Below are 13,985 nucleotides of genomic sequence, written 5' to 3'. Positions count from 1 at the left end.
GAGAATTTTTCTGAAGAACGCTGGTCAGTTTTACTGTTCAGGACAAACAAGGGACTCATGAACAACCATCACAAAACATAAAAACAGTCGTGGATCATTCAGGTAACCACACACAGTTTTAAGAATCAACGGTAGGCTATGTAAACTTTTAAATGGGGTCATTTTTATAAATTCTGCTCTTTTTTTTCTCTTGTGCACTTTATGTAAACAACCATTATGTGAAATACTTTATTCAGAACAGATAACATGCAATTTTCATGATCCTTTTTTGTTAAAATGATTAACATTTTTTTGCTGATTCTGCAAGGGGTAAACTTTTCAGTTGAGATTTGAGTTGAGACAGTTGAGAAAAAAAATGGATTTGAGTTGGGGGTAAAACAACAAAATATTTTATTGAACAGCCATGTCTAGATAGGTAAAACAACATTAAAACATATGAAGTTACCTGAAAGTCTAAGATGACTTGCGTAGCTGCTGTTGACACAAGGAAAGGGGAGAGAAAGTAGAAATGTCTGAATATGATTTAAAATGCATTCAGTTTCATCAGTGGTTTTTGACTAAGGTTATGATGAACATGACAAATCAAAGATGCAGGATGCATTTTAAAGAATAAAAAAAAATCTTCAGTTATTTAAAGAAACCCAAATATGTCTGATTGTTAGTCATACATATACTTACAAAGCCAAAAACGTTCTGTGCTGGGCTCTTAAAAGAGCCTTTGGGTGTATTTAACTGCTGTTAACACACAATGAAAGAGGAGAGAACATGAGTATACAAATTAAAATGCTTTCAGTTGCATCAGCGATTTCTGACTTCTCAGAATGTGTAGAATTATAACTTACAATAATCAGACGACAATTGACACTGAAAAAGAGAGAGAAGAGAATAATTATTTATAGTATAAATTACAAAAGTTACTTAAGGCTCTTGAACTATTAATAGCTTCTGAAAGTGCATGAAGATGAGAAGACTGCAGGCAGCAGTGCATCTGATAAAACTTTACAATAACAAGTAAGAAACCATATAAAGTCAGTAAAATACATGGTCATTCTTGAATATAATAATAACAATAACAATAGTAATATGCTAATTATTATTATTATTATTTGTATTATTTGTATTATTACTATTAATTATAATTAAACTAAAATAATAACAAAACATAATAACTGTTATTATTATTATTGGTATTACTAATACTAGTAACCAAATAACAAGTAAGAAACACAAGGGGATAGAAACATGTCTGAATATGATATAAATTAAAATGCATTCAGTTTCATCAGTGTTTTATGACTAAGGTTATGAGGAGCATGACAAATCAGAGATGCAGGATGCGTCTTAAAAAAAAAAATCAAACATACTTACAAAGCCAAAAACGTTCTGTGCTGGGCTCTTAAAAGAGCCTTTGGGTGTATTTAACTGCTGTTAACACACAATGAAAGAGGAGAGAACATGAGTATACAAATTAAAATGCTTTCAGTTGCATCAGCGATTTCTGACTTATCAGGATGTGTAGAATTATCACTTACAATAATCAGACGACAATCGACACTGAAAAAGAGAGAAGAGAATAATTATTAGTATAAATTACAAAAGTTAATTAATGATTAAATATTTAAATATTAAATAATATCAATAATAGTGGTAATAATAGGCCTATTAATAGGAAGAATTATAAAAATAATAACATTAAATAATTTATTAATACAATAATAGTATTATTGTTTATACTACTACTACTAATAATAATAATTATTATTAATACTGTTAACAATAATAATTCAAATAAAATATAATAATTGTATAATATAATCATTTAAAATATAATAATTTTAAACATTAATTAATTAAATATATTTAAATATGAAATATTAATAGTAGTAGTATCAATAATAATAATAATAATAATAATAATAATAATAACAATAATAATATATTTTTTAATTAAATTAAAACATTTCAATATTTAATTTCATTATACAGTTTTCATCTTACAGCGGCTTTTGTCTCGCTCTAGAAGTGACGCGTGTGCGCGCTCGCAGCCCTGAAGGCGCTACTTTCCATACAAAGTGAATAGGCCTATATTATAATTACAAAGTGAACATATTATAATTGTAGAATTTATTTCTTTTTACGCAAGGTTAACAGGAAAGACATAACTCTGAAATGAAAGAGCTTCTCTCAATCCGATCGGATATGCTCTATTATCCCAAGTGACGTCACACAGACTAACGGCATTTAACGGTATTTAACACTACCAGGTATTTGACGGTGCTGATAAATGGATAAAAAGACAGAAATCCATTGTTTATGTGAACAATATATGTACATTTACTGGAAATGACAGTTAATCAGTTTTATGACAATTTAAAAGGTTCGTTATGTAAAAGTGGCCGTTATTTAGTGGTAACATATACCCTGAGTATAGGCTATAATTAGATTTTATTATTTGCTTTCTATCTTCAAGTTTTAAATGTTATTTACATTTATAGTGGGTTCATACATTTACATTAAAGTCATTTATGCATTACAAAGTAATTTACCTAAATCGGTTAAATAAAAAAGTAGGCTACTTTACCTGAGAAAAACTCACAGGATGGGATTTCCTCTCACAAGGTACCGTGCTCTGCGCGCGGTGGTCACAAGACCCCAGCTTATATATGCCCGCCGGCAGGTTTCGCGGGCCTGGCACGCGAGTAAGAATTTAAATGAAGACAGAAGTCTATAGGCTATATATATATATATATATATATATATATATATATATATATATATATATATATATATATATATATAAAATGTAAATTTTGATTCCTTGTATATTATATATAAACTTAGATTTATTGTATTATATTATTAATTAATTAATTAACAATTGTTTTGGTGATACCTGGAAATATGTATAATATAGTATATAATGTATATAATATTAAACAACCCATAGGTGGCGATATCGCTAGTGAGTCGCCAAAGATGCTGGAAGAGAAGAAGCATGTATGCACGAGAGACGTTGCGTGGGACCATTTGATGTTTTTGACGTGCAAGTGGTTGGAGGTAAGTAGTATATGTGTTATGTTGAAATTGTATTGTATTTTATCGTAGTAGTCATTTGTGGGATATATGTGTGTTTTCCCCCCGACGTGCACCACAGTGTATGCAGTCTATGGTATGCACGCGCTAAATAAAATTACTTTGAAAATGGATCACTGTTAAAATCTATCTTTACTATTGAAACTTAATCAAATGTGTCAGAGAAGTTATATGTTATTAGGTGTTTATTACAAAGAATACCATGACAAATAATGGCTATTGAGTAACGTTAATCACATATTTTGTAGAGGGGGTGAAAATTAATATGTCACCTGAAATTAACCCAAATTACAGGGGGTAAAAGTGACATTAGTGAAAGTGAAGACCAAGTATTGATTTTATATCATTTTATTAATTTTGTTTATTGAAAAAAAGGTGAAAGTGCCATGTGAAGGCCAAGTATGGTAACCCAGAATTTGTCCTCTGCTATTAACCCATTGAAGTTAGTGCACACACATTAGGTGTAGTGAGTAGTGAAGACACACACACACACACACACACACACACACACACACACACACACACACACACACACACACACACACACACAGAGCAGTGGGCAACCATTCACTTTTGGTGCCTGGTGCAATTGGGGTTTAGGTGCCTTGCTCAAGGGCACCTCAGTAATTTCCTGCCTGTATTGAGACTCGAACCTGTGACCTTCAGGTTACAAGTTCGACTCCCTAACCATTAGGCTTGGTAGGTCTATTTGGAAAATCTGTTGTTTTTAGCAATATTTGTTGCTATTTTAATACCCCATACCTGTAACTAAAGAAATATTTAATATATCTTAATATCCTTTTAGATTCTGGTTCTTAAACTTTCTTTTGTTATTGTCATTTTGAAGGCCCTATACTGTTTAATTCTAGAGATATTGGGATCTCAGTATAATTTCATGAATAAATTGTTAAATTGACACCTTTTCAGTGGTCTGAAAAATGCATATCATATGCTAAATTATGACTTTGTTTTTCTCCATAGAGTTCTTTTGATTTTGGACTTGGAAGCCTCCACAGACAGTGGGGAATTTGACATTTCCCCCAGCCGTTTGACCACTTGAGTAAGTGGCTGCTTTCCTGACCTTACAAGACGTTTCAGTTTCCCAAAATCGGTTCCGGTAGATGCACCATTGAATGTATATTGTACACCATGAAGTGATTTATTTTGTTTCTCCAACAAAGTATGTCATCAGCTCTTTACAGTAGCTGTTGTGGTCCACTGCAAGAGTAGGGCAGAGCAGAAGACCCAAGGCAACACTGAACGCCATGAAATGTTCGTACAACTGGTCCGGCAGAATTCCCTTCAGCACCACTGTATACAGGTTCCTTGGTTTTTGGGCAAAACAGCTTGGAATGACCTCCTTCCCTTGGAGTGACAGCAGCCATTGGGTCACTTCATTTATTTGCCCAGCAGACATTCTCACCTTTCTGTCTCCTCTAACCCACTCTGTGATGAGCTTTTTCATTATACCTAGGCAGGCTTGGTGCATGGAGTCGATTGAAAATTGCTCTACCATGTCCAGTGGGAGGTTCAAAAATGGAGACATTGGAATGTCTTCATTCTCCTGACGTCTTGTCATTTCAGCACGGTATGTGGCATTGGTCCGTAGACTTTTTTTACCATGGCTCTTGCGGGTGTGTCACACACAACACATCTGTTTTTTTATGTCTTTTCCATCCAAACCATTTTCAAGTAGTTCCTGAATGTCTTTTATGGCTTCTTCTGTAAAATCCAGGTTTGCTGGTTTGGTGGGACCAATTGGCAGTGTTACTGGGAAGACATTGATGGGTGACAGGTGAATGGCACAGTGGATGGGCCATGACGTCTTATCATGTGTCATTGGTGCATAGAATGAGGTTGTTCACCTCTGGGTAAGTCACATGCCCAGAAAGGAAGCACCATAACAGCATCATATAATTAATTACAAGTGACCATCAGATTTTTACATCACTTTAAAAATGTAAATCAGATCCGTAAAGCTAAAGCAAATTTCTTTATTGAGATAATTAAAGGGACAAATGGAAATGGAAAATTAATATGGGAAAATTTAAATAATCTGTTAAGACGAAATAAAGATATAAATTTCAAAGATCTGCAACTTCAAGTTAAAGGTATGCTAACTGATAATTTAGACATTATCGTCAATAGCTTTAACAGATACTTTATTAGCTCAGTTGAGGATTTGACAATGCATTTTAAATGCGCAAACATCCCATACAAGCCTCTAGATGCTAATAAACCAATATTTAGTATACAGGATATATCTGTTACTGACGTTATAAAAATAATTTCATCTCTAAAAAGTTCAAAAGCCAGAGATACTTTTGGTTTCACTAATGATCTTTTAAAACTCCATAAAGAGGCTCTTGCAAGCCCAATTGCACACTTGATAAATCTATCTATAAAACAGGGAATAGTGCCCTAAACATGGAAGACATGGAAGACAGTTATCCCAGTCTTTAAGGCTGGTGATAAGTCAAAACCAGAGAATTTTCGTCCAATAAGCATTCTACCAATAATTTCAAAATAGCTGAAAAATGGGTTGCCTCACAGTTAATTGAACACCTAAACAGTAGTGATACCCCTTTCCATCCAATTCAGTTTGGATTTCGCAAACATCACTCTACAGAAACAGCCACTTGTTATTTTCTTGAGAAAGCTTAATTAAATAATTAAATTAAATATTTAATTAAATTCTTGAGAATTTAAAAAGCGGGCTTTGTAGGGGCTGTTTTTCTGGACTTGAAACGAGCCTTTGATGCCATTAATCATAATGTGCTTCTTGCTAAATTGACTTATTTTAATTTCTCTGAAAGAGCACATTGTTATATGCAATCATATTTGTCACACTGAAAACAAGCTGTACAAATAGGAAATTCACAGTCATCTTATCTTACTTGTTCTGCTGGAGTCCCACAAGGCTCAATACTGGGACCGATTTTATTCAGTCTCTATGTTAATAACTTACCAAATGTCTGTTCAAATATAAAAATGCAATTATATGCTGATGATACAGTATTGTATTCTCACGGCAGCCAGCAGTGGGGCCAGAGCCATCTGTCTTTGTCAGTGGAGATAGACTAGATGTGAACAATTTAAGTATCTTGGTGTGGTCTTTGATTCACATCTGACATTTAAGCAACATGTAAAAAAAAAAAATCACAAATATTATAAAATTTAACTTGTCAAATTTCCAACGTATATGGCCTTTTCTTACTGTTGAGTCAGCAAAGGCTTATATGCATGCAATGATATTTACATAACTTAATGTTATACAATCTGGTCTCATACCTTCTGGCCTTTTAACTTCTATGTGACTGCTGTTTACAGTACTTAGTCTTTGTTGTTCTGTGTAATATGTCTACATGTATGTTGTTATGTTTGTAAATAATCTGTATTTTGTGTTTTATGATACCTGCCTTAGGACAACGGATGAAATTGTGCTAATTCCAGCATATTTACACTGATGCTCATTGCTGATTTGTTGATCAATGTGTACTGTCCTAATTCAAATAAAAAATAAAATAAATAAATAAATCATATAATTAAAATAGGAAACAGCCAAGCTGGCAAAATAATATAAAATGTTTAATAGATAAATAAAATTTGTAAATGATTGTTTTGACACACCCATTTTAGATCTTGGAGTCACTACTAATGAGCTGATAACCTTAATCAGGTGTGTTTGATTGAGGAGACAACGTGCAGTGCTGGTGGGCCTCCAGGAATGTGGTTGGGAACCACTATCCTAATTGTTTACATTTTGCATAAAGTATAATAGCTGTCATCGTTCAGATTATTAATGCAAGGTTCATCCAAACTGTATTTAATGTAAAGCTCCAATTAAATTAAGATAATTATTCACTCACAAATAAATCTCTCAATGAGTAAAATTGTCTCTATTGACTACACATTATGTACAGTTGTGCTCAAAATTACTCATACCCTTTGTAAATATAATCAAAGAAGGCTGTGAAAATAAATCTGCATTGTTCATCCTTTTGATCTTTTATTTTAAAACTTTATAAAAATCCAACCGTTCATTGGAGAATAAGAATTTTAAATGGTTAATAATACTAATAATAATCTCATTGTGAAATAAATGATTTTCTATAATACACATTGCTCACAATTAATCATACCCTTTTATTCAAAACTTTTTTAACCTCCTTTTGCCAAGATAGCCATTATATGACTTCTAACAGGGACAGTCAAGTTGATTTTTTTTTTTTTTTTTTATCTTTTGCTGTTTGATAGAATCAATGATGCCATGTATCTGAACAAGATGTCCTGGATATCCGGCGGAAAAATAGGCCCACAATATTCCAGCAGTACTTTTCATAGCTCTTATCTTGACAAAAAAGAGGTTACAAACAGATTAAAAGGGTATGATTAATTGTGAGCAGTGTGTATTAGAGAAAAAAACATTTATTTCATAATGAGATTATTATTAGTATTATTAACCATTTAAAATTCTTATTCTCCAATAAACGGTTGCAGATTTATTTTCACAGCCTTCTTTGGTAATATTTACTAAGGGTATGAATAATTCTGAGCACAACTGTATGTAATGACAAGTAAGTTTATATTTTTAATTATTTCCCTGGTTCAGAAAGTAACAGTGGCTGTGATAAACTTTCACCTTATAAAGACAGTCTAATTTTGTTTCTGTCAAATATGCCTGCTCCTGAGCAAGTTTGAGCTTAATGACTTCAAAGAATCTAACAATCCTGTATCATCTCTAATCATCAACTGTAAATACTGATGATTAATTCACATACGAAAAACAAACCCCTGTTGTTTACCTGTCGATGATGATTATCATTATTAATTTAATCTCCGATCATTGTTTTACAGGTGTTCATCTGTTTCCTTATTTGGCTGGTTTGGAAGGATTACAGAAAAGACACAGATGGTTGAATGGTCAATGACACAAAACAGGCAGAAGAAATACAACACAAGTACAAGGGTTAAGTTAAACATGAACTTTTCGTAGTGTCCATGGAAATGTGCAAAACCAATCTGACTGGCTTCTAGTTAATCCTGCCTGACTGTGTAGTGTCATTTTAACATAAAGCTTCCAGAGCCCTCCAAGTGTCAGTCTCCAGCGTTGCAGGCTCATGGACATGTGCTACAAAAATTCTTGGCGAAACTCTCTGCAAAAAAAATAAACCTATATATAATTTACTCATTACTACATGTGACAATAGTGTTTATAGCACCTTAAATTGTAATTTACTTTCCCTAATGTTGCTCCAGTCATGTATGACTTTTTGTTTCATGGAACAACACCTAGTTGTGAGCTGTCGACAAAGCCCTTAAGACCACAGTAGAAGTTGTAACAATTTAAAACATTAACCCCCCCCCAGCATGAAATCAGCATTACAATGTTTCCAATATGCTTCAAATGTATTATCTCCCTTTAATAGTGCTGCAGCTGCTCACCAAGGCTCTCTCAATTTAAAATGGACACACTATCCCTGACATCGCTGCCTATCACTGTTTTATTGTGTATGGGGATGTTCTTTATGTTGATTTTGAGTGATGTTGATTATTTTGTTGCTTACTGTTGTGTACATGAAGCTGAAACCATTCTTTACACTCTTGCCCCCCCCCCTCCTCACCCTCACCCTTTTTTTGGTCCTGCTTTAAAACTATTTCCCCAGTTATATCTTTTTAATGCTGTAACAAGACCTTGTTCTGTTGTTCCATTTGTTCCTGTTTTAATAAAACATTTTAAAAATGAATTGCTATTGTATTGTCGTCTTTAGTCTTGCCCAAGAGATTACAACCCAAAAATGTGTGTGTAATGGTAAAAAACACAAATATTTACATTGTCTTACCTGACTGCCTCTTTTTTCTTTTTTTTCCTAGTGAGCTGAGTACAGAAATGTTTGACCACTTATTCATGTAGTGCAGCTGTTTGAACACTAGACCTGGTTAATGTACTGTCTTACACCATATTATACAGATGGATATTATACAGTTAATATTCGTCCGAAAATGTTTACAACAAAACACAAAAAATATTGTGCATGAGCGTCCTCTACTGTGAGATAATGGTAATGTAATATCTGGCTTGTTGAATTAACTGATCACAGTTTCGGTGAATATTTTTTATTACAAATTACATCTTAGTTTTTAAAACATTTTAAAGGACTGTAGAAAGTGTGCACATCAAATTTGATTCATTTTCGGCTGCTGTGAATGGTTACTTTTGAACTTTGTCAATGCATTATAATCTCAAATCACACAGCTGCACTCATAACTAAAAATAACCTGTAGGGAACGTTCTGGGAACGTTCTCTTTAGGTTATAAAATGAACTCAAAAAATAACCTACAGGGAACGTTCTGGGAACGTTCTCTTTAGGTTATAAAATGAACTCAAAAAATAACCTACAGGGAACGTTCTGGGAACGTTCTCCTTAGGTTGTAAAATTATCCCAAAAAAAGAACCTGCAGGGAACGTTCCCAGAACGTTCTCTTTAGGTTATAAAAATAAAACCAAACAATAACCAACAGGGAACGTTCTGGGAACGTTCTCTTTAGGTTATAAAATGAACCCAAAAAATAACCTACAGGGAACGTTCTGGGAACGTTCTCCTTAGGTTGTAAAATGATCCCAAAAAAAGAACCTGCAGGGAACGTTCTGGGAACGTTCTCTTTAGGTTAAAAAAAGGGAACCAATAGAGAACGTTCTCAGAACGTTCTTATTTGGTTCCCCCAAAAAATAACCAAACGGGAACCATATGGGAACGTTAGGGGAACGTTCTGTGTTTACTGGGTATCCACATAGTTATTTACTGAAGTATAAAATTAAAATGAGAATCGCTGTGAGCATTATTCAAGTCATGTCAGCTAAACACGTTTACACCGCTTTGGATACATAACACTACACAAGAATATACATGTTGAAACAACAAAACATTAAATGAAAATTACACAGATTAATTACCTACCGATATACAATCACTGTTAATTGGTCCAGCGTTTTTCTGTAGACTCTTCTTGGAAGACCAAAGCAAAGCACGTGCGATCGTTTACCACCTCTCTACTACGCATGCGTCTATGACGTCACCAAAACACACCACCGCGCATGCGCGTAACAACGTCCAGTACGCGTTGGATCTGATCCAGCTACGTCATCGTGCTACAGGCTGCAGCGAGGACAGTCTCTATAATTTCCTACCGTATCGGAGAGAAATGCAGCACGTTAATCTGCAGTCGCGGGTCTTTCATGTGGAGAATTCTCCTCATATTAATGCATGATGCTTTTAAAAGTTAATGGCCATTCGGATCTTTATAAAAGTCCACATTGGTATTTGCAGATGAAAAATAACACATTAAATATACATTTTCTATCAGGTTAAACTGATTATTAGTCACTCAAATCTCTCAGCGTCGATCGCGCGTATCCGCCATGTTTTGTAGTTTTTTTAACACTTTTTACTCGTGTTTGTAGTTCTGAACTGAATCCTCGTCCAATGCGCAATGGGTTGTGGGCAATATTAGCCTTTATAGTGTGCACGGATCCACACTTCGAAAATCTACCGGAAATAGTAGACCATCCGGGGACTTTTGGCATACTCTTTTCAACATACTATGCTTTGGGACACACTTATTTTAATCTCACATACTATTTAGGATGGATAGTATGGACATTGGAACGCAGGGTTAGAGTATCTTTTCTCTGAAGTTTTTTTGTCTGAATAAATGAGAACCTCCATGTTTTTACAGGTGTTCTTAATCAGTGACAATGACTGATCTTCTTCTTCTTCTTCTTCTTCTTCTTTCGGGTTTAATGGCGGTTGGCAACTAATCTCAAAGGTGCATTACCGCCACCTACTAGACTGGAGTGTGGGCATTAGAATGACATCAAAGGAGAGGTGAAGAAAAATTAAATAAGTAAATAAATAGAAATAAAAACTTATATAAAACCTTTACAAAAGAAAATTCCTTCCTATTAAATTCTTTCACTTAATCCAGTGTTTTTCAAAAACAAAATTAATAAATTGTGTATACTCCCAGATGATTTCCCTAATAAATGCTCAAGAGTCATGCTTTGTTCATCCATCTGTGCCTTTAATTCTGTCCGATCTTCTTCATATTTTTTGCAGTCTAACAGTATATGCTTCACTGTCTCTTGCACATTACACTCAGTGCATAATCCAGTGGGATGTTTTCCTATTCTGTGCAGTGTTGTATTTAAACCAGTGTGACCCATTCTAAGACGTGAGACTAACATCTCTTCCCTAGGGCTTCTGCCCTTCCTCATACTTGTGATTACTTGATTTTGTATGCTATATAGATGACGTCCTGTATCCGCTGTGTTCCAATATTCTTGCCATATATTAAGTGAATGTTGCTTTATGATGGTTTTGACCTCTGCTCTACTTATTGGTACTTGCACATCTACTGTTTCATGCTTTATAGAATTTTTTGCTAGCATATCCGCAACTTCATTCCCTTCCACCCCCACATGGGCGGGAACCCAAAGGAAGGAGGCAACCACTCCCTTATTATGAAGTGTGAGAAGCAAGTGAAGTATTTGATAAATGAGATCTTGTCTACATGACGCTCTCCCAGATTGAATGCTTAATAATGCTGATAAACTGTCTGAGGCTATAATAACACCTTGACTCTGATGATTTTTCCCCACCCACTCTAATGCCAGTAGAATTGCTATCAACTCCACACTATAAACTGACAGATAATCTGTAGTCCTCTTTTTAACTACTACTTCATACCGAGGAATAAAAAATGCTACACCCGTACGGCCTGTTTCCGGCTGCTTTGATCCATCCGTAAAAATGAATAATTCGTCTTGATACTGCTCTACATAGTTTTGAACTATTATCCACTGCGGCATTATTTTTGAGTTTTCTTTTAGTATTTGTTGTAAACTAATATTTACAGATGGTTTTATAAATTTCCAGGGTGGTATTGTTGATATTGCCACAGTGGGTCCTATTTGCAACTGATTGAGACCTGCATTTTGAGCCTTAGCATCCCCCACCCATCCGAAACTGTAAAAATAGCTCTGCACATTCTTGCAAGACAGTTTTTGTGGGGTGCTCCATACTATGTCCTTGTAAATTAGTCCAATATGCCAACATGATCTTGACCCTCCTAATACGTAGCGGCATCTCTCCTGCTTCCACCTGTAAAGCGGTTACTGGTGACGTTTTAAATGCCCTGGTACAAATCCGAAGTGCCTGTGCCTGCTCCACATCAAGCTTTTTAAGGTTAGATTCCGATGCTGACATATACGCTAAGGAACCATAATCAGAGGCAGTTCTCATGAGAGCCTGATAGATGTTTATTAGCGAAGCTCTACTCGCTCCCCAGTCTCGCCCTGATAGACATCTCAACACGTTGCTGATCTTCTTACATTTATTTCTGACCTTATCAATATGCTGACACCAAGTCATCCTCTCATCAAAGAGAACTCCAAGAAACCTCACCACCTTAACCTGTTCTAAATCCTGTCCATACAATTTCAGTGGCACTACTTTGTGGCGCTTAGAGAAGCATATAACTTGTGTTTTTGGAATTGAGAGTTTAAATCCCCATTTAGAAGTCCATTGTTCAACTTTCTCTATTGCATTTTGCATTTTCTTTCTAAGATATTCTAAATTTCGACCCCTAACCCAGAGTGCTCCATCGTCTGCATAAAATGACTTACCTATATTTCCACTTACCTGATCAAAAATGTCATTTATCATAATATTAAACAGTATGGGGCTGCAAACACTACCTTGTGGGGTACCATTTTCTACTATATGCCTACTTGAATACTCTGTACCAACCTTAACTTCTATTGTTCTTCTGTCCAGGAAATCTAATACCCAACCAAATAATTTACCTTTAATTCCTAATTTGACAAGTTTTATAAGAAGTCCGTCCTTCCACAGCATATCATATGCTTTTTCGACGTCAAAAAACACAGCAATTACACTTTCCTTATTAGTTTGTGCTTTCCTAACTTCTGCTTCTAAGCACAAAACAGAATCCATTGTTCCCCTACCCTTACGAAATCCAGACTGATATGCTGAAAAAAGACCCTTACTTTCCATATAGTAACTTAACCTATCTGTTACCATCCTTTCCATGACTTTCCCTAATTGTGATGTTAACACTATGTCTATAACTTGACGGGTCTAAAGCATTCTTACCAGGTTTGAGTATTGGGACTATCACTGCCTGTTTCCATTCAAGTGGGATTCTACCTTCATTCCATATCATATTGATCAGCCTTAATACTACCTCCAGTGATGCATCGCTCATATGACCTAGCATGCTATAACATATATCATCTTTCCCTGGTGTTGTTTGTCGCGCATTTAGGATAGCCCTTTTTAATTCAAACATAGTAAAAGGCAGATCCATATCTCCTCCTGGTGCAAATCTACTGTCTTTCATTCCAGGGTTTTCCAACAATGTCTGATTCCTATACTGGTTATCTATTGTGGATAAATTTCCAGAACTGTGGATTTTCACAAACGTTTCTACCAAAAGCTCTGCTTTTTCTGCATTACTAACTGCATTCTTATTATTGCTACATAACACTGGCATTTCGACCTTTCTACCTAATCCACTCATTCTTCTGATTGCTCCCCATATGTCAGACAACTGAGTTTCACTTCCAATTTTATTGCAATACTGTCTCCAATACACACGTTTGACTGACCTAATCGTTTTCCTAACTACCGCTTGTGCCCTTTTGTAGCAAATTAAAGTTTCCATTGTGTGATGAGCTTTAAGCTGCCTAAATGCTTTATTCCTTCTTTTAACTGCTATTCTACAGCTCTCATCCCACCACGGCACCATTTTTCCCTGTTTATTTCCTGTACTTTTTGGAATTGTTTCTTCTGCTGTTTGTATAATGGTT

General features: G+C 34.9%; 1 long non-coding RNA gene across 2 annotated transcripts; it reads left to right on the top strand.

Moving 5' to 3' along the window:
* The first annotated feature begins 2,965 nt into the window (after nt 1-2,965).
* LOC137032081 (uncharacterized) lies at nt 2,966-8,777 on the top strand. 2 transcript variants are annotated; one of them, XR_010896655.1, is made up of 5 exons: nt 2,966-3,057; nt 4,075-4,153; nt 4,286-4,681; nt 4,829-4,964; nt 7,951-8,777. It is a non-coding gene; the product is annotated as an uncharacterized lncRNA (long non-coding RNA). The 2 variants fall into 2 exon arrangements; XR_010896654.1 differs by having other exon boundaries at nt 4,075-4,681.
* The last annotated feature ends 5,208 nt before the right edge of the window (nt 8,778-13,985 follow it).

This window comes from Chanodichthys erythropterus, chromosome 12, assembly GCF_024489055.1.
Source record: "Chanodichthys erythropterus isolate Z2021 chromosome 12, ASM2448905v1, whole genome shotgun sequence".
Taxonomy (NCBI): domain Eukaryota; kingdom Metazoa; phylum Chordata; class Actinopteri; order Cypriniformes; family Xenocyprididae; genus Chanodichthys; species Chanodichthys erythropterus.
The sequence above is the reverse complement of the archived record's forward strand: the minus strand, read 5'-3'. Positions and strand labels throughout refer to the sequence as shown.